Below are 23,548 nucleotides of genomic sequence, written 5' to 3'. Positions count from 1 at the left end.
TATATCGTTAGGTGACCTTGCGGTTTATAATTGATGTAGTCGTACATTTTGATCTTCCATCATATATGAACATTTCACTCCACCATGTGAACATATATATTGTCGTCTACCATATGGACTAAATTTAAATCAATTTTCCTTATTTGAATATGACTGTTGTCAAGTTATACAATGATTTAAATATTATCTTGATAACAAAAAACATACATATAGTAGTAATCATATTTCACTATGAACTACATGTACCATACGCTCTCCAATTCAAATATTTGTATCCATTTTATGTTGAATTCAAATCATAGTACATTACTGGTCTAGGTAGTGAGATGTTTGGGATAATCTAAACCCTGTTTTCATATGTATAATTTTTGGCTGAATAGGGACAAGTTTTAGTATAAGCCTCTTGCAAAACCGGAGATTCTCTCAACAAGCCTCGTGGTTCCGAGAAGGAACGTGTCACCTTTGTGTGCGAAATGATATACGCTGCCTCCCCCCTGATTTTATTTACAGAGGCAACATAGAACTATATGAGTGCCCTGTTAAATTTTGGAATTATTTCGGGTTCATTTGGCCTTTTTATACATTAATTGAGTTTCTGGACTTTTAATGTGCATAATCTAAATATGAATTGCATGCACATGCTATGGTGCACCAAAGTGGGTTGAAAAATCACATGTGTGTCCTTGGTTGAATTTCTAGGTCCCATGGAAGAAATGAGAATGGAATTCAAACATTTGGGCGTCATGACTAGGCCGAGAACATCGAGAAACTTTGATTTTAAATTCATGTAAATCCAAAACTCGCCTAGAAATCATGAAACTTGGCATGGTGTCATGTCATGGCACTAACATGTTGTGGTAAAAAATTGGGCCGATTTGGAAGCTCGTGGTTCTAAGAGGGAACGTGCCACCTTAGAGTGTGAAACGATATACGCTGCCCCCCTTGAGTTTCTTAACAAAGGCAACATAGAACTATATTAGTGCCCTATTAAATTTTGGAATTATTCCGGGTTCGTTTGTCATTTTTTATACATTAATTGAGTTTCTGGTCATTTAATGTGCATAAGTCAAATTTGAACTACAAGCACATGCTCTCGTGCACCAAAGTTGGTTGAAAAATCACATTTGTTTCCTCGGGTGAATTTCTAGTTTCCATGCAAGAAATGAGAATAAAATTAAAACATCTGGGCATCGTGGCTCGGCCAAGAAGATTGAGAAACTTGGTTTTAAAATTCTTGTAAATCCAAAACACGCCTGAAAGTCATGAAACTTTGCATGAATGTCATGTCATGGTACTACCATGTTGTGGTAAAAATATTGGCCGAATAGGAACAGATTTTGGTATAAGCTTCTTGCAAATCGAAGCTTCTCTCAAGAAGGCTTGTGGTTCTGAGAGGGAACGTGCCACCTTTGAGTGCGAAACGATATACGTTGTCCCCCATGAGTTTATTTACAAAGGCAACATAGAACTACATGAGTGCCCTGTTAAATTTTGGAATTATTTCGGGTTCGTTTGGCCTTATTTACACATTAATTGAGTTTTTGGTCATTTAATCTGCATAATTCAAATTTGAACTATAAGCACATGCTCCCGTGCACCAAAGTTGGTTGAAAAATCACATTTGTGTCCTCGGGTGAATTTGTACTCCCGAGAGTAGGTCCCATGCAAAAAATGAGAATAAAATTCAAACATCTGGGCATCGTGGCTCGGTCGAGAACATTGAGAAACTTGGTTTTAAAATCATGAAACTTGGCATGGTGTCATGTCATGGTAGTACCATGCCGTGGTAAAAAAATTGGCCGAATAGGAACAAATTTCGGTATAAGCTTCTTGCAAATCGGAGCTTCTCTCAAGAAGGCTCGTGGTTCTGGGAGGGAACGTGTCACCTTTGTGTGCATAATTCAAATTTGAAATACAAGCACATGTTCCAGTGCACCAAAGTTGGTTGAAAAATCACATGTGTGTCCTCGGGTAAATTTCTAGGTTCCATGCAATAAATGGGAATGAAATTCAAAATTCTGGGCGTCGTGACTGGGTTGGAAACATTGAGAAACTTAGTTTTTTAATTCCTGTAAATCCAAAACACTCATGAAAATAATGAAACTTGGCTTGGTGCCATGACATGGCACCAACATGCTGTGCAGTCCGATTTGCGAAGGCGCACATATTAACAATCAACAAAGTCATTTTGGAACAAGTGTTGTCATGTTACAATCGGAAACACAAGTATTATTGAAACCGTGGGCGTTCTACTTACTAGTACCATTTACGTGCCGCCACGCGTCCCCATTTTTTATTAGCTAGGAGGCGCCGTGCAAGGTAGCTATTTGAGTATGAGAGGCGTGCGATCAGACCCCTGCGCGTGCTTATCGGGAGGAGAGCCCTTTGACCTCCATCTGCCATCCACCTCTCTCCCAAGGTCTCCATTAATGGTGCCCGAGCCTCTATTTAATGGCGTGGCTATGTCTCACTCGACTGAGATTTAAGAGAGAAAAAAGAAAATCTGAAAGCACGGATCTTGATGTAAGATCCGATGGACCTATATAGCATCTAGTGCGACTTATAGCAAGACTGATGAATATATAAGGACGATTAAATTATTTTTTGATCGAAGAAGGGCTTGCCCCTTCCGATTTTCATTACTGAAAACCACCACAATTCACAAGAAGTTCAGCACAACTCTAGCCTAACACGAAGGACTAAAAGCTACCAGATTGAAATCACAACATCCCAAGAGGCCAACAAAGGCCAAACATCCACGCTAGAACCCAACATTTCACAACCGACAACACAATCCACATCCTAAACCGATTATTACATCAAAAGAAACCAGGAAACTGAAGGAAGCCCAGCAGCAACTAGAAGAACATCAACGCCAGGGTCGCCACAGCAAGAGTTTTCTTCATTCCAGCCTCGCAACATTGATCTTCCACAGAAAGATAAGGACGATTAATTGTCTTACATAATTAGAAAGATAATTAAAAAAGCCACATGCGGCTACGCCCGAAATACACAAGGGCAAAAGAAGAAGGAAGACAAGGATCTGGCTCGCTGATCTCTACTTTCTTGATGCGTTGCTGCAGGCCGCGGGAACTAGTCTCCGCGGCGAGCAGCGATGAGCTCTTTCGTGTCCTCAAGACGCTGCTTGAGAACATCCACGGATTCCTCCACCAGCCTTTGGCGCTCGTTGCAGAGCATGTCATTCTCATCCATAAGTTTCTTGACGATGACGTCGGTCCTCTTCAACAAGGCACTGGTCTCCTCCTCCTGGTCTGCACTTCGGACGATCTTCTCCCTCAGTAGGTCGCGCTCGGCCCGGAGCCTCCCATTGCCCTCCCTTAGTACGCCGATAGCCTGTTCTAACGAGTCTTTCATGTCATCCTGCAACCTCGCCCAGCTGGAGATCTGATCCATCTGGCTATAGACGATCACATGCATGCGCCTGTAACAGTCGTCTCCTGCCCGCGAGAAATTTTCCCAGGCCGACGCGGCGCAGCGGGACATCTCTGTTGCATTCGTGGCGCGGCGGGACATCTCTGCTGCTTCCGCGGCGCGGCCGGACCAGTCTGCTGCATCGACGGTGCGACGGGACCTCCGTGCTGCTTCAGCGGCGCGGCGGGACATGTCGGCTGCTATCGCAGCGAGGCGGGACATCTCTCGTGCTTCCGCTTCCATGCTCGCCTCTCCCTGGTGGCAATCTCTCGACCCAGAACTCACATTGGCCATGGCAGACGCACGGGAAGGATGCTGAATGACTTGTTTGTTTTTGTGGTTGAGGAGTTGAGGAGGAATGTGCAGTCATCTTGGCATACTAGTATTTATAACCGAGTACTAATACGCTCCTAAGTGGGAAACCGTTTAGGTTGTGATCGGTGTGAACAGGTTTGCAATTCAATACAGCGTGGTACTAATACGCTCCTAAGTGGGAAACCGTTTAGGTTGTGATCGGTGTGAACAGGTTTGCAATTCAATATAGCATGGAGTAATTTGGAATGTGACGAGACGCAAGCTCAAAATTTATTGACGGATCTAGTTTCGAAGTGCGGCACTATTCCCGGATGGAGTACTTCTTTTTCTACTCCCTCCTTTCCGGTTTTATAGGGCTTATCTCAAAATTTTAGTTTTTCCATTTTATAAGGATCAATTTGGTTGTTCCCCAACACATGTTCAGATCCCAAGGTGCATTAAATCATTGCATGCAAGTATTAAGAGAAAATTGACCAATGCATGTACTTTATCCATGCATGCATTGCAATTAATGCATTGATAAACATAATTTTTTTAATTAGGTGCTTTTGCAAACTACAAAAAATATTCCACCACTCACCATCTTGGTTGGTGAGATTTTTGAATTAAGCCCTATAAACCGGAAAGGAGGGAGTACTGCTGTGTACGTGCAATAACCTAAGTCTGTTTTTTCTCGAAAAGGAGGATGATAACCCCCGGCCTCTGCATCTGGGAGTCACACACGCATCTGTAGCTACGAATTGTAGTGTTCTCAACCATCCGATTCGCTCTATCATGGATTACCTATATACTAAAACATGTCTAGATACATCTATATTTTGACAAATGGAAGGCATGTATTGTGGGACGGAGGGAGTGCTTATCATCAAAATGGATAAAAGGGATGTATCTAGAACTAAAATACGTCTACATACATCTCCTTCTATCCATTTTGATGACAAGTAGTACTTCTTACCCAAAGGAACTTTATATCCAACAAACACAAAATATCCGTTCGACTGTTGGAAATTACTGATCTGATGTCGAAGTAATTGCTGCATCGCCACCAAAACCCACCATTTCTTAAGCTAAAGTAGAGCAAGGTAATCCCTATATTAGCATATTACTAAGATAAACAGAAGGCACTGTAGAAACATTTAGGACGTGAGCTTGTCAATCTAAATGTGGAGGGACACAAGCTTAGCCCCGGCCAGCAGCTTGGGCAGAACTGTCAAGAAGGTCAGCTCCTGCACATCGACGTCGCCGGGATCCTTGCTGCTTGTCACCTCCATTTCCACCTCGACGGCGTCGGTCGTGCCTTCGTGCTCCCCCGACGGGCCGTTCGCCCACAGCTTGGCCATGTAGTGCGGCAGTGGGGACACCCCTGCTCTGATGCAGACGACCGACACGGAAATAGGCGCGCCGATGTCGAGAACGCCGCCGACCAAGAAAAACGCGCGACGGTCCTCCTCCGCGAACAGCAAGAGCCGTGGCTCCGATAGTGGCACTTGCAGCTGGAGCACTTTGCCGTACTGGATCCTGTGCATGGGCATGGTATGCGCGGTGCTGATGTGGTGGTAGAGCCCCCGCGGCAGGCCTTTGTAGCCGCAGACGGGCACGGGGCATTTGCAGGGCACGAGCGTACGCACACTCTGGTGATCGGCGAGCTTGTGGTAAGTGACGTAGAGCCCACAGCCTTCGTGCGGGCACTCCACCCTCACCGACGAAAGGACAGAGTCCACCGCCGTGTTCCGCACGTCGAAGCCACCGCCGCGCTCACACTTCTGGCACTGCTGCTGGTTCCCGGGGCGCTCAACGCGGTAGTCCGCGCAGGCCAGGTGCCCTCCCTTGCACTGCAGAAATCAATCGAACATCACATCAATCAAGAAACCTGCACCTTGCTCAATCAGCCGAACGGACGAGTTGTATTCGAACCTCATACACTGGAGGCATCAAGGGGCGGAGGCACAAGGGGCAGTGGAGCACGGTGAGGTCCATCGAGACCTTAGAGAGCTCCATCGTCGGGTCCTGTTCGGTCTGCATGATCTCGCCCTCCCCGTGCACAACCATCTCTCGACTTGGGCCGGGGTATTACAAAGCTTTACCGTCACATATTTTATACTACTTCAGGGTGCATTAAATCAACACATGCAAGTATCAAAAGGAGAGTCATGGCATGCATGCATGCATTGTAATTAATGCATCGGTAAACGCAAATTATTGAAATATATCGAGTGAGTGCTTTGATGTGTCGCGTCAAGTCGTACATCAATGAGAAGTTTGATTATCCTCTCCCTCGCGTACTTAACTGCACCTGCCTTTGGTTGTATGAGAGGTTGGCCACACACCTGTCAGGCCCACCTGTCATACACGCAAAGGCAGGAGCGTCCCTCCCTCGCGCATGAGCGTGGTGGCTAGCAAGACAAGCAGAAGCTTTCGCTACATGCTCTCCCTCCCGCACACGGTGGACATGCAATAGTTCAATCATTGTCAGATGGCCAGAAGCGTACTACAGTAGTACTCCTCCAGTGCAGTACTAGTACTCCATCATTGTTCGACTTCCCGAAGAGGTGAAGAGCCAAGCGTAGCCCGGACGCTCGTGTGGCAGTTTCATGTGTAGAGTATTCTAGGATAGCGTGTACCGTGCCTATAAGCTTAAAATCGTTGGGGTTGGCTCCATGCTATGTGGTCGTCTCGAAGTTTTTAAAAAAAATTAAAATAGTCTTCTGGCCCTACCTGACACCCTGGTGATTGTAGTTTGCACGCTCATCTGGTCAAGACAGGAATATATATTTTAATTTGTTTTTTTCAAAAAGGGGGGACTCCCCGGCCTCTGCATCAGAACGATGCATACGACCACATATATTTTAATTTGTGGTGGGTAAATGTTAGAGGTTGCAGCAAATATATTGTACACTGCGGGTCTTTCAGCCAAGTTTAGAGGCAAGCATGTGGGGCCAGTGCTATGATGTGTCGCGTCAACTCGTACAACGAGGAGAAGCTTGATTTTACTACACGCCTTCTCCCTCACCCATGCGTGCGGTTGCTCACAAACGAGGACAGGCTTTTGCTTAGTAGTACTTCTACAACAAGCTATCCATCCCGCTCGCCGTGGACGGACATGCAGTAGTGGATTCGACACTATAGAAGCAGTAGTAGTAACATCATTGTTCGTCTTCTCGAAGAGGCAAAGAGCCAAGAGCAAACCGAACGTTGCACTTGCGAACATTGGAGCACGCATATAGCCAGGCTCTTGCATGAGACAAAATTGCTATGTGAGCCCACTATTGTACTAGTACATACAACTACTTGCTAGTATAGCCCTGTAAACCAGAAAGGAGTATTTGCCCTTCTAGAGATTTCAACAAGTGACTAGACTACACCGAGACGGAGTACATATGGAGAAAAATGAGTGAATCTGCACCGTAAATAAATACGTGCTAGTTCTATCGTTTTCCTCTCCGAGGTGCACAATATTGAGTATACTGACTAGTCTCTTTTTGACACACATTTACGTTTTTTACACAGTACAGATGCAAGCGCTCATATACACGCGCATACACTCACCCTATGAACGCACACACGCACATCACTATCATCTTGAAATTTTCAAAGTCACCATAGGCACCTCGTCGTCGACGGGTCCATAGGTGCTTGAATGCCAAGGAGGGAGAGGGTAGCGGTGTCAGGACCCCGACTCAATGCCACATCGATCTAGCATGTAACACCTCATATCACTTTGCGGCCTCACGCACGGTATTCCCACGGGTGTCGCCTTACCTTTTCCCGGGACCGTTTGCGCCTTTTGGCACACGTATATGATAGTGTCGCTAGCATCCATATGATAAGGAGCCCGGGCTGACATGGCTAGTCGTAAACCCAAAGTGGCACAAAACTTACAGGGACAGGCATCCATGACCCAGCATCGAACGTGTCGGTCATCAGCGAGTGAATCCAGGCTGTAGCACTCTAGCAGGACTCCGGTGAACCGGGCTGTAGCGGGCTAACAGGACTCCGGTATTCATCGCGTGACATTTCCCTGAAGGGACAGACACAGGAACGAAGAAGGACACATGCCGGCCAGCCTAAGTGTTCCGGAGCAGTAGCAAGCTACCATGGCTCAGTGGAAGCACTAGGAGATATTTCCCGGTAAGAGAGGCTACTAAAGATAAACAACTAGATAGTCAGATCCCACACATACCAAGCATTTCAATATCATACACACAATATGCTCGATATGTGCAAATACAACATGGCATCACAACATGACTCTACGACTCAAGTATTTTAATCAATAGGCTCCGGGGAGCGAGATATTACAAACATAGGTCTCATGACCCAACATTCAGAGCATACAAATCAAAGCACAAGCGGAAGCTATCATGTCTGAGTACAGACATCTATAAATGAAAAAGGCTGAGAAGCCTGACTATCTACCAGATCCTGCCGAGGGCACAAGATCGTAGCTGAGGTAACAAGCTAAACATCGAAGTCCACGTGGAACTACTAGCGAGACTGAAGTCTCTCTGCAAAAACATAAAATAGGCAAACGTGAGTACAAATGTACCCAGCAAGACTTACATCAGAACTAACTACATATGCATCATTATCAACAAAGGGGATGGTGGGGTTTAGCTGCAGCAAGCCAGCTTTGACTCGGTGGCTATCCTAAACTACGACTGCAAGCAACTCTTTTGAGGTGGCGCACACGAGTCCACATATTCACCAACCAATACACCACTATGGATCCGCTCCCGTCTCCATACGAGAACGCCATCCATAGCACTCACGCTTATCTTGCGTATTTTAGAGTATCCACTTTCACTTGTCTATGAACTGATATAAGCAACCCAGAAGTCCTTTACCGCGGACACGGCTATTCGAATAGATGATGTTAACCCTGCAGGGGTGTACTTCTTCATACATGTTTCCACCACTTAGCGTCTGCACACGACATGTGCTCGGCAGACTTCAAGCGAAAGCCGACGTGGGTGTAGACCACGACCTACCTAAACACTCAAGTCTCTAGTCCAGGTTTATCGCCTATTCGGGTTCCATCCATGAGGAGATCCGGCCGGAGTTTCGCTCACAGCCCCAAACGATGTGTGCAGGGTTCCCAAGACACCAAACGGGCGCCCGGTACACCGTGCCACGTGCCTACCGCATCACAGCCCACCCCTCCGGTCAGCGTTGTGCACGGCCTCCAGCATACTACAAACACCAGAAACTACTTACAACTCCTGGACAGAGGACTTGGGTGAATAAGAAGTCGAGCGGGGTCATATTTCAGGGCCCAATGTATGGTAGTAGCTGAATCATGGATCACAAACACAGAACTCAGTTCCTAAGGACGGCTTCAATGAGACAACCCACCATGTACTCCTACATGGCCTCTCACCGCTACCTTTACCAAATCGTGTTCACCACTTAGCTCACACACAGTAGGACATGTTCACACACCTCTGATTCATCCCCGATGAATCAGACCTGACTCAACTCTAAGCAATAGCAGGCATGACAAACAAGCATGAATGAGTAGGCACAACATGGCTCAAACAACTCCTACTCATACTAGTGGGTTTCATCTATTTACTGTGGCAATGACAGGTCATGCAGAGGATAAAGGGGTTCAGCTACCGCAGCAAGTAACAAATGACTCGTTGTTGTCCTAATGCAGTAAAAGAGAGCAGGGCGAGAGAGTAGGATTGTATCGGAATGAACAAGGGGGTTTTGCTTGCCTAGCACTTCTGAAGATAACATTGAGTCTTCATCAGTATCAACGATCACATCGTCGGTACAACGTCTACCGAGGGGGAACAACACCGGCAAACACAGAAGAAACACGATCAATGCAATGCACAATATGATGCATGCTATGACATGGCAATATGAATGTGTTTTGAGCTAATGCATCTAGCTATGATTTAAATGAAGTTGGTTTGAATACATGATTCAAACCCCAACTCCATATATGATTATTTAAATGCCCTTTATTTGTTTTGTCCAAAACAGAGAACAAACATTGTTCAAACATGCATGAAAATGGTACAGATGGATTCCTTGAATTTTTTTGATAATTTTTCATATATAAATTATTTCATTCTGACTTACGGTTGATTTTCTATGATTTATTGAAGTTTTAGCTATTTCTGGAATTTCCTGATTATTTATAAAATAAACTAAATTCCAGAAAAGGAATATTGCGTCAGCATGATGCCGGGGTGACGTCAGCAGGTCAAAGGCGTCGACCAGGTCAAACCTGACCAGTGGGGTCCACTGGTCAGTGACCCAGTCAACTAACCAAGTTAGTTAGCCCTAACTAACTGGATTGGGCCCACTGGTCAGCGACTAACCTAAATATGATTAGCCCTAACTAACTTAGTTAGCCGGGCGGGTCCCGCATGTCAGTGGCTCATCTAATTAGCTAAGTTAATTAACACTAACTAACCTAACACAAATCAAGCAGGCGCCTGGGCCCACACGTCAGGGGAGGTCAAACCCGGGCCGATCAGGTCAAACCTGCCGGCGACTTGTCGCCGGCGACGACAGAAACGGCGGGGCGGCTCGGGATTGCGATACAGGGAACCATTTTGCTCGGGGTTTGTGGCTACATCGAGCTGGAAGACTCGCGCATCTAGTGGTGGTGGAGGCAGCAGCTGCGGTGGTCGGGATCGACGGCGGCGACCAAATCGGCGACGGCCGGAGTTCGGGTGCAGGCGGTGGCGATGCTACGGTGCACTAGAGGAGAAACCGGAGGGTGCTACGTGCTCCTGGGGGTTCGCTGAGCACGCTGACGAGCTCCGTTGCGAGCTTGCGCGGCTGTAGCCACGGCTATGCCATGGCCGGCGGCGAGATGCTGCGGTCATGGTTGGGGATCGGGGCTAGAGCACGCGAGGGACGACGGGGAAAGGGGGAATCGGGTTAACGGCTCACCGCGGAGCTGCAGGGATGGTTAGTGGGCTCGGGGGCGCGCCGGAGTGGCCGAATCGACGGAGGCATTCGGCGGCCGTGGTCGGAGAAGAAGGCCGCAAGCGTCGTATTGGGGCCATCCTGGCTCGTGTAGCTCGGAGAGGAGGGAGAGTAGGTGGCGGCGGCGCCTCTGAGAGCATCGGCGGGGCGACACAGTGGCTGTGGCCACGGCGGCAACGAACGGCCGCGGCGGGTGTGTTCGGTGGCTGCGTGCGAGAGAGAGAACAGAGGAGGGGGATGAGCTCGAGGAAGTGAGCGAGAGGCACCAGGGGGCTGCGTGGCGCCCCCAGGCGTCGCTAGAAGGGGCCGGGGAGGAAGCAGGAGGTGGCCAGGGGCGAGCGCGCGCGCGGGCGATACGCCTCTGTCCTTCTGGCGAGGGAGGAAGATGACAGGGGGGAAGCGGCGGTGGGCTGGGCCGTGCTGGGCCGGTTGGTGGCGCCAGGTAAGTGGCTGGAGGAGCTGGGCCAGGTAGGTTTCTCTCTCTCCTTTTTCTAATTATTTCAGTTTTCTATTTTCTGCAATTGGTTTTGATTTGATTTAAAATATCAAATCATTTTTCTAAAACTTTCTGTAAATTGTATGTGAGCTCAGGAACTAGTCCAAGGTCACAGGCAACTTACAAAAATATTTGAACTTTATTTCTTATATAATAGAAATAAATTCAACTCAAATATGTCATTGGTTTAAGTCAAAGGCCCAAAAATAAATAATTCTGTGATTCCAAAAATATTTGTTTGAATTTTACCTCTTACCAATATTTTCACAGAGTAACAGGAACATTTCTTTGGACTCATTTGATGAGATTTAAATGTTGGTTATTTTTAGAGGTCTTCTGAGGCTTTTGAAAATTCCTCAATTCAAATTTCATTTGAATTAAAACATGATGCTCACATGAGGGTCTAGCCTAGTGCATAACAGGACCAGGGATGTGACAACTCACCACCACTAAACAAAAATCTCGTCCCGAGATTCAAGCGTGAGGTAAGAAGACAAGGGGTCACTGTCACATCCCTAGTTCTGGTATGCTCAAGGCTAGCTAGTCATTTGTGCATCATGTTTAAATTCCATTTAAATTGAAATGAGGACTTGTGAAACCCTCAGAATTATTTTTGGAAATGACCCAAATAAAAATTTCTCCAAAAGGGTCCAAGAAAATGCTCATCTTGCTCTCTGAAAATATTGGACAGAGATAAAAATCCAACCAATATTTTTAAGAGCTCATAAGTATTTATTTTGGGCATTTGGAATTAATGCATAAATATTTGCATTGGAAATATATTAGTTATATATATTAATATATGTCCAAAAATTATGCCACCTGTTGGGGAGCTCTGGAATAATGCCACTAGTTCCTACAAAATGGGCATAAGGAAATAAATTGATTTAGTATTATTACTAAATCAAAACATATGTCAGAAAAATAGAAAAGAAAACAGTAATAAAAAAAAGGATACTTACCTGGGCCTCCTCCCTGTGCAGCCCAGCAGCAGCCAGCGCCGGCCCAGCCCACTGCCCCCCTCCTCTGTCGTCTTCGTCCTCGACAGGGGGATGGGAGCGTGCGCGACGCGCGCGCGCTCCGCCGCGCCACGCCACCAGCCTCCTTGCCTGCCTGCCCTCTCCCCTCCTTGTCTGGACGCCTCTGGAGATGCCACGCGCCGCCCCGACCCTTCTCACTCTCCCCCCCCCGTGCTCCTCCTCTCCCCCTGCTCTCTCCCTCGCACACCCGAGCGCCATCACCGCCGCCGCTCGCCGTTGCCGCGGCCACCGGCCTCCCCTCGCCCTCCGCCCGAGCCTAGAAGCTCCGCCTCGTCGTCCGCATCGTCCTCGACGAGCCAAGTGACCAGGGACGCGCTCCATCACCGATACCGTCGTCTTCTTCATCGCCGGCCGCCGTGGATCCCCATCGCCGCCCCGCCGTCACCAGTGCGTCCCCGAGCCCGCTTCGACGCCCGCTGCAACCGCGGTGATCTCCGCCACCGTCTCCCCCTCTCCGCTTAGTCACCCGCACGCTGTAGCCCTTTCCCCACCACGGCCGAAGCTTCCCGCCACCGTCCATGCCGCCGTCGTTGTCTCGGCCCGCCTCCGCCCAAACCGAGCACCCCATCGTGCTCCCGGTGCCACGAGGGTGCCACCGAGCCCCTCAGGTGGCCTCCCCGTGCCCCGCAGCCCGTTCCCGATCGAAGCCGAGCTCCGGCCGCCGCCGCGAGCTTTGCTCCGGCGAGCTCCGGCCTCCCCAGCTCCTCCCACCTGCCCCACCAGATGCGCGAGAGCCCGGGCTACGCCTCGGTGCTCTCCCACGCCGTCCCCGTGGCCGGTATCACGGACGCCGCCGCGTCCAGAGATCGCCGCTGACGACCTCGCCGGCCTGACAAGTGGGCCCCGTCGGCCAGGTGATTAGCTTAGTGCTAATCACCGTTAACTAACCCCCCTGACACTGACAGTGGGCCCCAGCGCCACTAACCTTTTTAATTAGGATTAAACTAACCCTGTTTAACCCCCTGTCACTGACGTGTGGACCCCACATGTCAGGTTTGACCCCAGTCAGCCGCAGTTGACTGCTGACGTCGTGCTGACGTCATGCTGACGCAATTATTTATTTTCTGGAATTAAAATAAATCAGGAAATTCCAGAAAATTAGCAAAACTTCAAAAATTCATAGAAATTCAACCGTAGCTCAGATTGAAATAATTTATATATGAAAAACTATCAGAAAAATGCAACCTATCCATCTGTACTAGTTTGATGCATGACAAACCAACTTATACATGCTGTATATGAGAAACACATTATGGCATATATAAGAGCTTAATTTGGAGATGCATTTGAACCTTTGGTTCAAATGCATTTCAACCAAATGGATACTAGTTGCATTAGCTCAAGCAGCATCACATCTACATGCCATGCTCATGCATCATATTGTTGCATATGTTTGTGTATTGATTGTCGACACTGTTCCTTCTCGATAGATCCTGCTCCGGAGACCGTTCCAGAGTACCTGTCTGAGGAGCAGTGCCCCCCTGTTGATCTACCAGGCAAGCAAACCCCCTTGTTCATTCCGATACAATCCTACTCTCTCGCTCCTGCTCTCAGTTATTGCATTAGGACAACAACGATTCATCTGCTACTTTGTGCTGCGGTAGTTGAACCCATTCCTCTGCATGACCTGTCATTGCCACAGTAAATAGTTGAAACCCACTAGCATGTGTAGGAGTTGATTGAGCCATGTTGTGTTCCTACCATGCTATGCCTGCTATTGCTTAGAGTTGTGTCAGGTCTAGTTCATTGGGAATGAATTGGAGTGTTACGATATGTTCTGATGCTGAGAGTTAAGTGTATGAACATGATTTGGTAAAGGTAGCGGTGAGAGGCCATGTAGGAGTACATGGTGGGTTGTCTCACTAGAACTGTCCTTAAGCACTGAGTTCTATGTATGTTGTCCAATGACTCGATACTACCACACATTGGGCTCCGGGCGCTCCAAGCCCTCTCGACTTATTAACCAACTTGATCTCTGTCCAGGAGTCGCAACTAGTTTCTGGTGTTTGTAGGCAGTGTTAGTAGTCTACCAAGTGGCACCCGGCCAGGTGGGCTTGGGACAGACTAGGCACAAGTGGCACGGTGTACCAAGCGTAGATCCATTCGGCGAGGTGGGCTTGGGAACCCTGCACACATCATTTGGGGCCGTGAGTGAAACCCCGGCCGGATCTCCTTGCGGATGGAACCCGAATAGGCGATAAGCCTGGATTAGAGTCTTGTGTGGTTAGTCAGGTCGTGGCCGACACCCTCGCCAGGCTTCCGCTTGAAGGTTGCCGAGATACATGACGTGTACATGGCGGTAAGTGGCGAGAGCGTGTGTGAAGAAGTACACCCCTGCAGGGTTAACATGATCTATTCGAATAGCCGGGTCCGCGGTTATGGACTTCTTGGATGCTTACATGGTACATAGACAACTTGAAGTGGATACTCTAAAAAGCTCAAGACAAGTGTGAGTGCTATGGATGGCCTTCTCGTAGGGAGACGGGGATGAATTCATAGTAGTGTATTGTGCGGTGATTAGTGGACTCGTGTACGTTGTCTCACCTCAAGAGTTTCTGGTAGTCGTTGAACAGGATAGCCACTGAGTCAAAGCTGGCTTGCTGCAACTAAACCCCACATACCCTCTTGATACAAATGCATGTATGATAGGATCTGATGTAAGTCTTGCTGAGTACCTTTGTACTCATGTTGCCTTATTTATGTTTTTGCAGCGGAGACTTCGGTCTAACTAGTGTCTTGTGGACTTCGACGAGTAGCTTGTACCTCAGCTACGATCTTGATCGGACGCTGTAGATAGTCAGGCTTTCAGCCTTTTTCATTTATAGATGTCTGTACTCAGGCATGTAATGCTTCCGTTTGTTGCTTGATTGCTCTGAATGTTGGGTCATGTGACCCCTGTTTGTAATAAATGCTATGATGGCTCTTTGAGCCTTATCTATATGAGTTGTTGAGTTATGCTGTGATGCCATGTTGTACAGCACATACTTGCATGTTATGCGTACGTGTAATGTGTATTTCTATGTGTGGGATCTGACTATCTAGTTGTTTATCCTTAGTAGTCTCTCTTACCGGGAAATGTCTCCTAGTGCTTCCACTGAGCCCTGGTAGCTTGCTACTGCTCCGGAACACTTAGGCTGGCCGGCATGTGTCCTTCTTTGTTCCTGTGTCTGTCCCTTTGGGGAAATGTCACGCGATGAATACCGAAGTCCTGTTAGCCCGCTACAGCCCGGTTCACCGGAGTCCTGTTAGCCCAGTGCTACAGCCTGGATTCACTCGCTGATGACCGACACGTTCGATGCTGGGTCATGGATGCCTGTCCCTGTAAGTTAGTGCCACTTTGGGTTTACGACTAGCCATGTCAGCCCGGGCTTCTTGTCATATGGATGCTAGCGACACTGACATATACGTGTGCCAAAAGACGCAAACGGTCCCGGGCAAAGGTAAGGCGACACCCGTGGGGATACCGTGCGTGAGGCCGCAAAGTGATATGAGGTGTTACATGCTAGATCGATGTGGCATTGAGTCGGGGTCCCGACAGCATTTGGTATCAGAGCCTGACTGCCTGTAGGATTACCAAGCCAAACTGGTCGAAGTTGAGTCTAGAAATTCTTTAGTTATGTAAGGGAATTGATTGTGGGAAGGAACATAAGGCTCCTTTTACTCCTTTACCTCATGGCCTTCTGATCTGGGTCGTCCTATCTTTCCTACGGAGTTAAGGAACTAGGCTTTCTCCCTCGTCTATCAGGATCACGTGTTACTACTCCGTAGTCCCATAGGATTGGTTGATCAGAGTCATACCCCAGTTTTGAGTATTTCCGGTGTAGTCTGTTTAGTATGATCTCAGAACCTTGAGTAATGCTGATGAGTATGTTACCACCCCATTTTTAGCAGGATGTCTCATTCTGAGCATTTTACTGCCGTTATGCTGCCGGAATTTCCCTAGGAGTTCGAGTGATACTAATTCCTTGTCCTACATTCTACAGTCTATAGTTGATGCTGACTCCGTCCCTGGTTCCGTTTCTCAGGATGTCATCAAGTTCTTTTGTTCGTAGCCAGAACCATGGAGATGGTAGGGATGAGGATCCTCCCGACCCGATTTCGTTGACAGAGTTCATGTTAGAAATGGAGAGGAACAAGCGTGAGTCTAACTGTCTGTTGGCACGAATCGAGGAGAACAACGCACATCAGTCCAATAAGTCTGCGACCATTCATGACTTCATTCGCTTGCACCCACCTACCTTTCATCATTCCATGGAGCCACTCGATGCAGATGACTAGCTCCGTAGCATCACTCATAAGCTGCGTTCCGCGAGCGTAGCTGAAGATGACAAGGTCACTTATGCCACATACCACCTGGAAGGTCCTGCTAGTCTTTGGTGGCAGAACTATGAGGCTATGCTTCCAGCTGGCCAGATTCCTACCTGGAGAGATTTCACTGAGGCTTTTCGCGAGCATCACATTCCCCAGGCCCTCCTTGATCGCAAGAGAGAAGAGTTCTGTAGTTTCACCCAGGGTAAATTGGTTGTTGATGCTTACAGTAGAGAGTTTGAGAACCTCGCCCGTTATGCCATAGAAGAGGTGTCCACGGACGCCAAGAAGCAGGCTAGGTTCCGGAAGGGTCTCAACCCCAAGTTGCGTCGTGATCTCCACCTGCATCATTGTGATACATTCCAAGCTCTTGTGAACAAAGCCATTAATGCAGAGACAGCTCAACTCACTTACGAGGAGTCTCGTAAGCACACCCGGGATTTGGGATCTCCCTCCGGTTCTAGTTCTCATAAGCGCCGGAATTGGGTTCCAAACTCCGCTCTTCCACCCAGATATACACCGAGGCCATCTTATGTGGCACCTCATCCAGTTCAGCAGTATGCTCCACCCAGGCCTATTGGTGGACCGCCTTCCAATGCGGGTCCAGATCCTACCTCCAAGATTTGTTACAAGTGCGGAGAGCCAGGCCACATTGCCCGTATTTGCACTCAGACCAGAGTTGCTCCACCCCAGCCCGAGAAGTCTATTGGCCATGGTAAGCCATCACGCAAGATGATCAGTGCCAAGTCAGCTTCCATTAAACATGGACGTGTGCATCACGTCTCAGCTAAAGATGCTCATGATGATCCAGATGTCGTTCTTGGTACACTCCTTGTCAACTGTCATCCGGCATCGGTTTTGTTCGATACTGGAGCGTCTCATTCCTTCATTTCTGAAAGCTATGCCCGCTTGCACGACATGTCATTTTGTGATATGCCCTCCCCGCTACTTATTCAAACTCCTGGATCCAAATGGCAAACTTCTAGGATAAGTTATGGCAATGAAATCCTTGTTGACAGACTTGTATTCCTTGCTTCCTTGATATCTCTCAAGTCTTCAGATATTAACATCATCTTGGGTATGGACTGGATGACAGCTCATCATGCCAAGATTGATTGTTTCACCAGGTCTGTTCAGCTCACACACCCATCTGGCAAGATAGTCACTGTCTCCACTAGAGTTGCAAAGCGTCAGCTCTATTCCCTTAATGCCAGCCCTCTTCCAGACCTTGAAGATATTCCGGTAGTCCGTGACTTTCCGGATGTCTTTCCAGAGGAACTGCCAGGTGTTCCACCTGACAGAGATGTAGAGTTCATCATAGATCTTATCCCAGGAACTACTCCAATCTCTAGGAGACCCTACAAGATGGCACCCTTAGAACTAGCCGAGCTTAAGAAACAACTTGATGAGTCCTTGCAAAACGGTTTCATCCGTCCTAGTTCTTCTCCTTGGGCTTGCCCCGTCCTCTTCGTCAAGAAGAAAGACGGTACGGACCGGATGGTTGTAGATTATCGTCTCGTTAATTTGGTCACGATAAAGAACAAGTATCCGCTCCCCAGGATCAACGACCTGTATGATCTGCTCGCTGGATCCTCAGTCTTCTCCAAGATGGATTTGAGGTTGGGCTACCACCAAATCAAAATCAGAAACGGGGACATCCCCAAGACGGCCTTTGTCACTCGTTATGGCCAGTACGAGTACATTGTCATGTCCTTTGGCCTAACCAATGCTCCAGCTACTTTCTCCCACTTGATGAACTCGATCTTCATGGAGTACTTAGATAAGTTCGTTGTGGTTTACCTCGATGATATTCTTATTTACTCGAAGAACGAAGAAGAGCATGCCGAACATCTTAGACTTGTGTTAGAAAAACTCAGAGAGCATCGTCTTTACGCCAAGTTCTCCAAGTGCGAATTTTGGTTGCCAGAAGTGACCTATCTAGGCCACGTGATCTCTGGTAAGGGCATTGCTGTTAATCCCGAGAGAGTTAAGTCTGTTCTTGATTGGACTCCACCTGAAACAGTCAAACAAGTTAGGAGTTTCCTTGGTCTAGCCAGCTATTGTCGCCGCTTTGTTGAAAACTTCTCCAAAGTAGCCAAACCCCTCACGGAACTTCTCAAGAAGGATAAAAAGTTTGAGTGGTCCCCACAGTGTGAATACAGTTTTCAGGAACTGAAAAGGCGCCTGACTTCTGCTCCCATACTTGTGCCACCGGATTTCACAAAGGACTTGGTTATCTATTGTGATGCCTCACGACAGGGACTAGGTTGCATTCTTATGCAGCATAGTCATGTGATTGCCTATGCATCTCGACAGTTGCATCCACATGAGGATAATTATCCTACCCATGATCTAGAGCTTGCAGCCGTAGTCTATGCACTCAAGACCTGGCGACATTACCTTCTTGGTAAACGTTGCGAGATCTACACCGATCACCAGAGTCTCAAGTATATCTTCACCCAACCGGATCTGAACCTTAGGCAAAGACGTTGGTTGGAGTTGATCACAGATTATGATCTAGGGATTACCTACACCCCAGGCAAAGCCAATGTCATGGCTGATGCTCTAGGCCGTAAATCCTATTGCAACAATCTCATGTTGCAGCAAGGCCAACAACTTCTCCATGAGGAATTCTGTAAGCTTAATCTTCACATTGCTCCTCACGGATTCCTTTCTACCTTGGTGGCGAAACCTGATCTTGAAGATCAGATTATCACAGCTCAAAAGCAGAACACGGGAATTTCTCGGATCAAGAGAAACATTAAGAAGGGAGTTGGTGGATGTTTCTCTATGGATGATCATGGTGTTGTTTTCTTTGAGAATCGCTTGGTGGTTCCCAAGAATCAACATCTGCGACAATTGATTCTTAAGGAGGCGCATGAATCTCCTCTCACGATTCATCCCGGTAGTACTAAGATGTATCAGGACCTACGCCAGCGGTTCTGGTGGACTAGGATGAAGAGAGAAATCGCTGAGTTCATTGCTAAATGTGATGTTTGTCGTCGCGTTAAGGCAGAGCATCAAAGACCTGCTGGCACCCTTCAGCCTTTAGCCATTCCCGAATGGAAATGGGATAGAGTTGGTATGGAGTTCATTACCGGTTTTCCCAGGACCAAAAGAGGGAATAATGCTATCTTCGTAGTCATTGATCGTCTCTCCAAAGTGGCGCACTTCCTACCTGTTCGAGAGAGTATCACTGCTAGTCAGCTTGCTGACTTATACATTTCTCGAATAGTGTCACTTCATGGTGTTCCACTAGAGATCAATTCAGACCGTGGCAGTCTTTTCACTTCTCATTTCTGGGAGAGTTTCCAAACTGCCATGGGAACCCATCTTTCCTTCAGTACCGCTTTCCACCCTCAGTCGAGTGGTCAGGTGGAACGGGTCAACCAAATTCTCGAAGACATGCTTAGAGCTTGCGTTATCTCATTCGGTATGGATTGGGAGAAATGTCTTCCTTTTGCCGAGTTTGCTTATAACAATAGCTATCAATCCAGCCTCAAGAAAGCTCCTTTTGAAGTTCTCTATGGACGAAGATGTCGAACACCTTTGAACTGGTCGGAAACCGGTGAAAGACAATTCTTTGGACCGGACATGATCCAGGAGGCAGAAGAGCAAGTTCGCATCATTCGTGAGAATTTGAAAACAGCCCAATCTCATCAAAAGAGCCAGTATGACCATCGTCATAAGGAAGTGGCTTATGAAATTGGCGACAAGGCTTACCTTCGGGTTACTCCCTTGAAGGGTACCCATCGTTTCGGTATCAAGGGCAAGTTGGCTCCTCGTTACATTGGTCCATTTCGCATTCTCGCTAACCGAGGAGAGGTTGCCTACCAGTTGGTACTACCCCCACATCTTTCTCGAGTTCATGATGTCTTCCACGTCTCTCAACTCAGGCGTTGCTTCTCGGATCCCATCCGCGGAGTGGACCACGAAACGCTTGATCTCCAAGATAACCTCACATACCGAGAGTACCCGGTTCGCATTCTTGATCAAGCAGAGCGTGTCACCCGACGTCATAACATCAAGTTTCTCAAGGTTCAGTGGTCCCATCATTCTGAGAGAGAAGCTACTTGGGAGCGAGAAGATCGTCTTCGACTGGAGTACCCCGCTTTCTTTCCGTCGACCCCTGAATCTCGGGACGAGATTCTTTTAAGTGGGGGCGAGTTGTCACATCCCTAGTTCTGGTATGCTCAAGGCTAGCTAGTCATTTGTGCATCATGTTTAAATTCCATTTAAATTGAAATGAGGACTTGTGAAACCCTCAGAATTATTTTTGGAAATGACCCAAATAAAAATTTCTCCAAAAGGGTCCAAGAAAATGCTCATCTTGCTCTCTGAAAATATTGGACAGAGATAAAAATCCAACCAATATTTTTAAGAGCTCATAAGTATTTATTTTGGGCATTTGGAATTAATGCATAAATATTTGCATTGGAAATATATTAGTTATATATATTAATATATGTCCAAAAATTATGCCACCTGTTGGGGAGCTCTGGAATAATGCCACTAGTTCCTACAAAATGGGCATAAGGAAATAAATTGATTTAGTATTATTACTAAATCAAAACATATTTCAGAAAAACAGAAAAGAAAACAGTAATAAAAAAAAGGATACTTACCTGGGCCTCCTCCCTGTGCAGCCCAGCAGCAGCCAGCGCCGGCCCAGCCCACTGGCCCCCTCCTCTGTCGTCTTCGTCCTCGACAGGGGGATGGGAGCGTGCCCGACGCGCGCGCGCTCCGCCGCGCCACGCCACCAGCCTCCTTGCCTGCCTGCCCTCTCCCCTCCTCGTCTGGACGCCTCTAGAGACGCCACGCGCCGCCCTGACCCCTCTCACTCTCCCCCGTGCTCCTCCTCTCCCCCTGCACTCTCCCTCGCACACCCGAGCGCCATCACCGCCGCCGCTCGCCTTTGCCGCGGCCACCGGCCTCCCCTCGCCCTCCGCCCGAGCCTAGAAGCTCCGCCTCGTTGTCCGCATCGTCCTCGACGAGCCAAGTGACCAGGGAAGCGCTCCATCGCCGACACCGTCGTCTTCTTCATCGCCGGCCGCCGTGGATCCCCATCGCCGCCCCGTCGTCTCCAGTGCGTCCCCGAGCCCGCTTCGACGCCCGCTGCAACCGCGGTGAGCTCCGCCACCGTTTCCCCCTCTCCGCTTAGTCACCCGCACGCTGTAGCCCTTTCCCCACCACGGCCGAAGCTTCCCGCCGCCGTCCATGCCGCCGTCGTCGTCTCGGCCCGCCTCCGCCCAAACCGAGCACCCCATCGTGCTCCCGGTGCCACGAGGGTGCCACCGAGCCCCTCAGGTGGCCTCCCCGTGCCCCGTAGCCCGTTCCCGATTGAAGCCGAGCTCCGGCCGCCGCCGCGAGCTTTGCTCCGGCGAGCTCCGGCCTCCCCAGCTCCTCCCACCTGCCCCACCAGATGCGCGAGAGCCCGGGCTACGCCCCGGTGCTCTCCGACGCCGTCCCCGTGGCAGGTATCGCGGACGCCGCCGCGTCCAGAGGTCGCCGCCGACGACCTCACCGGCCTGACAAGTGGGCCCCGTCGGCCAGGTGATTAGCTTAGTGCTAATCACCGTTAACTAACCCCCCCTGACACTGACAGTGGGCCCCAGCGCCACTAACATTTTTAATTAGGATTAAACTAACCCTGTTTAACCCCCTGTCACTGACATGTGGACCCCACACGTCAGGTTTGACCCCAGTCAGCCGCAGTTGACTGCTGACGTCGTGTTGACGTCATGCTGACGCAATTATTTATTTTCTGGAATTAAAATAAATCAGGAAATTCCAGAAAATTAGCAAAACTTCAAAAATTCATAGAAATTCAACCGTAGCTCAGATTGAAATAATTTATATATGAAAAATTATCAAAAAAATGCAACCTATCCATCTGTACTAGTTTCATGCATGACAAACCAACTTATACATGCTGTATATGAGAAACACATTATGGCATATATAAGAGCTTAATTTGGAGATGCATTTGAACCTTTGGTTCAAATTGATTTCAACCAAATGGATACTAGTTGCATTAGCTCAAGCAGCATCACATCTACATGCCATGCTCATGCATCATATTGTTGCATATGTTTGTGTATTGATTGTCGACACTGTTCCTTCTCGATAGATCCTGCTCCGGAGACCGTTCCAGAGTACCTGTCTGAGGAGCAGTGCCCCCCTGTTGATCTACCAGGCAAGCAAACCCCCTTGTTCATTCCGATACAATCCTACTCTCTCGCTCCTGCTCTCAGTTATTGCATTAGGACAACAACGATTCATCTGCTACTTTGTGTTGCGGTAGTTGAACCCATTCCTCTGCATGACCTGTCATTGCCACAGTAAATAGTTGAAACCCACTAGCATGTGTAGGAGTTGATTGAGCCATGTTGTGTTCCTACCATGCTATGCCTGCTATTGCTTAGAGTTGTGTCAGGTCTCGTTCATTGGGAATGAATTGGAGTGTTACGATATGTTCTGATGCTGAGAGTTAAGTGTGTGAACACGATTTGGTAAAGGTAGCGGTGAGAGGCCATGTAGGAGTACATGGTGGGTTGTCTCACTGGAACCGTCCTTAAGCACTGAGTTCTATGTATGTTGTCCAATGACTCGATACTACCACACATTGGGCTCCGGGCGCTCCAAGCCCTCTCGACTTATTAACCAACTTGATCTCTTTCCAGGAGTCGCAACTAGTTTCTGCTGTTTGTAGGCAGTGTTAGTAGTCTACCAAGTGGCACCCGGCCAGGTGGGCTTGGGACAGACTAGGCACAAGTGGCACGGTGTACCAAGCATAGATCCATTCGGCGAGGTGGGCTTGGGAACCCTGCACACATCATTTGGGGCCGTGAGTGAAACCCCGGCCGGATCTCCTTGCGGATGGAACCCGAATAGGCGATAAGCCTGGATTAGAGTCTTGTGTGGTTAGTCAGGTCGTGGCCGACACCCTCGCCAGGCTTCCGCTTGAAGGTTGCCGAGATACATGACGTGTACATGGCGGTAAGTGGCG

This window comes from Triticum dicoccoides, chromosome 7A (genome assembly GCF_002162155.2).
Source record: "Triticum dicoccoides isolate Atlit2015 ecotype Zavitan chromosome 7A, WEW_v2.0, whole genome shotgun sequence".
Lineage (NCBI taxonomy): Eukaryota > Viridiplantae > Streptophyta > Magnoliopsida > Poales > Poaceae > Triticum > Triticum dicoccoides.
This window is presented reverse-complemented; position numbering follows the sequence as displayed.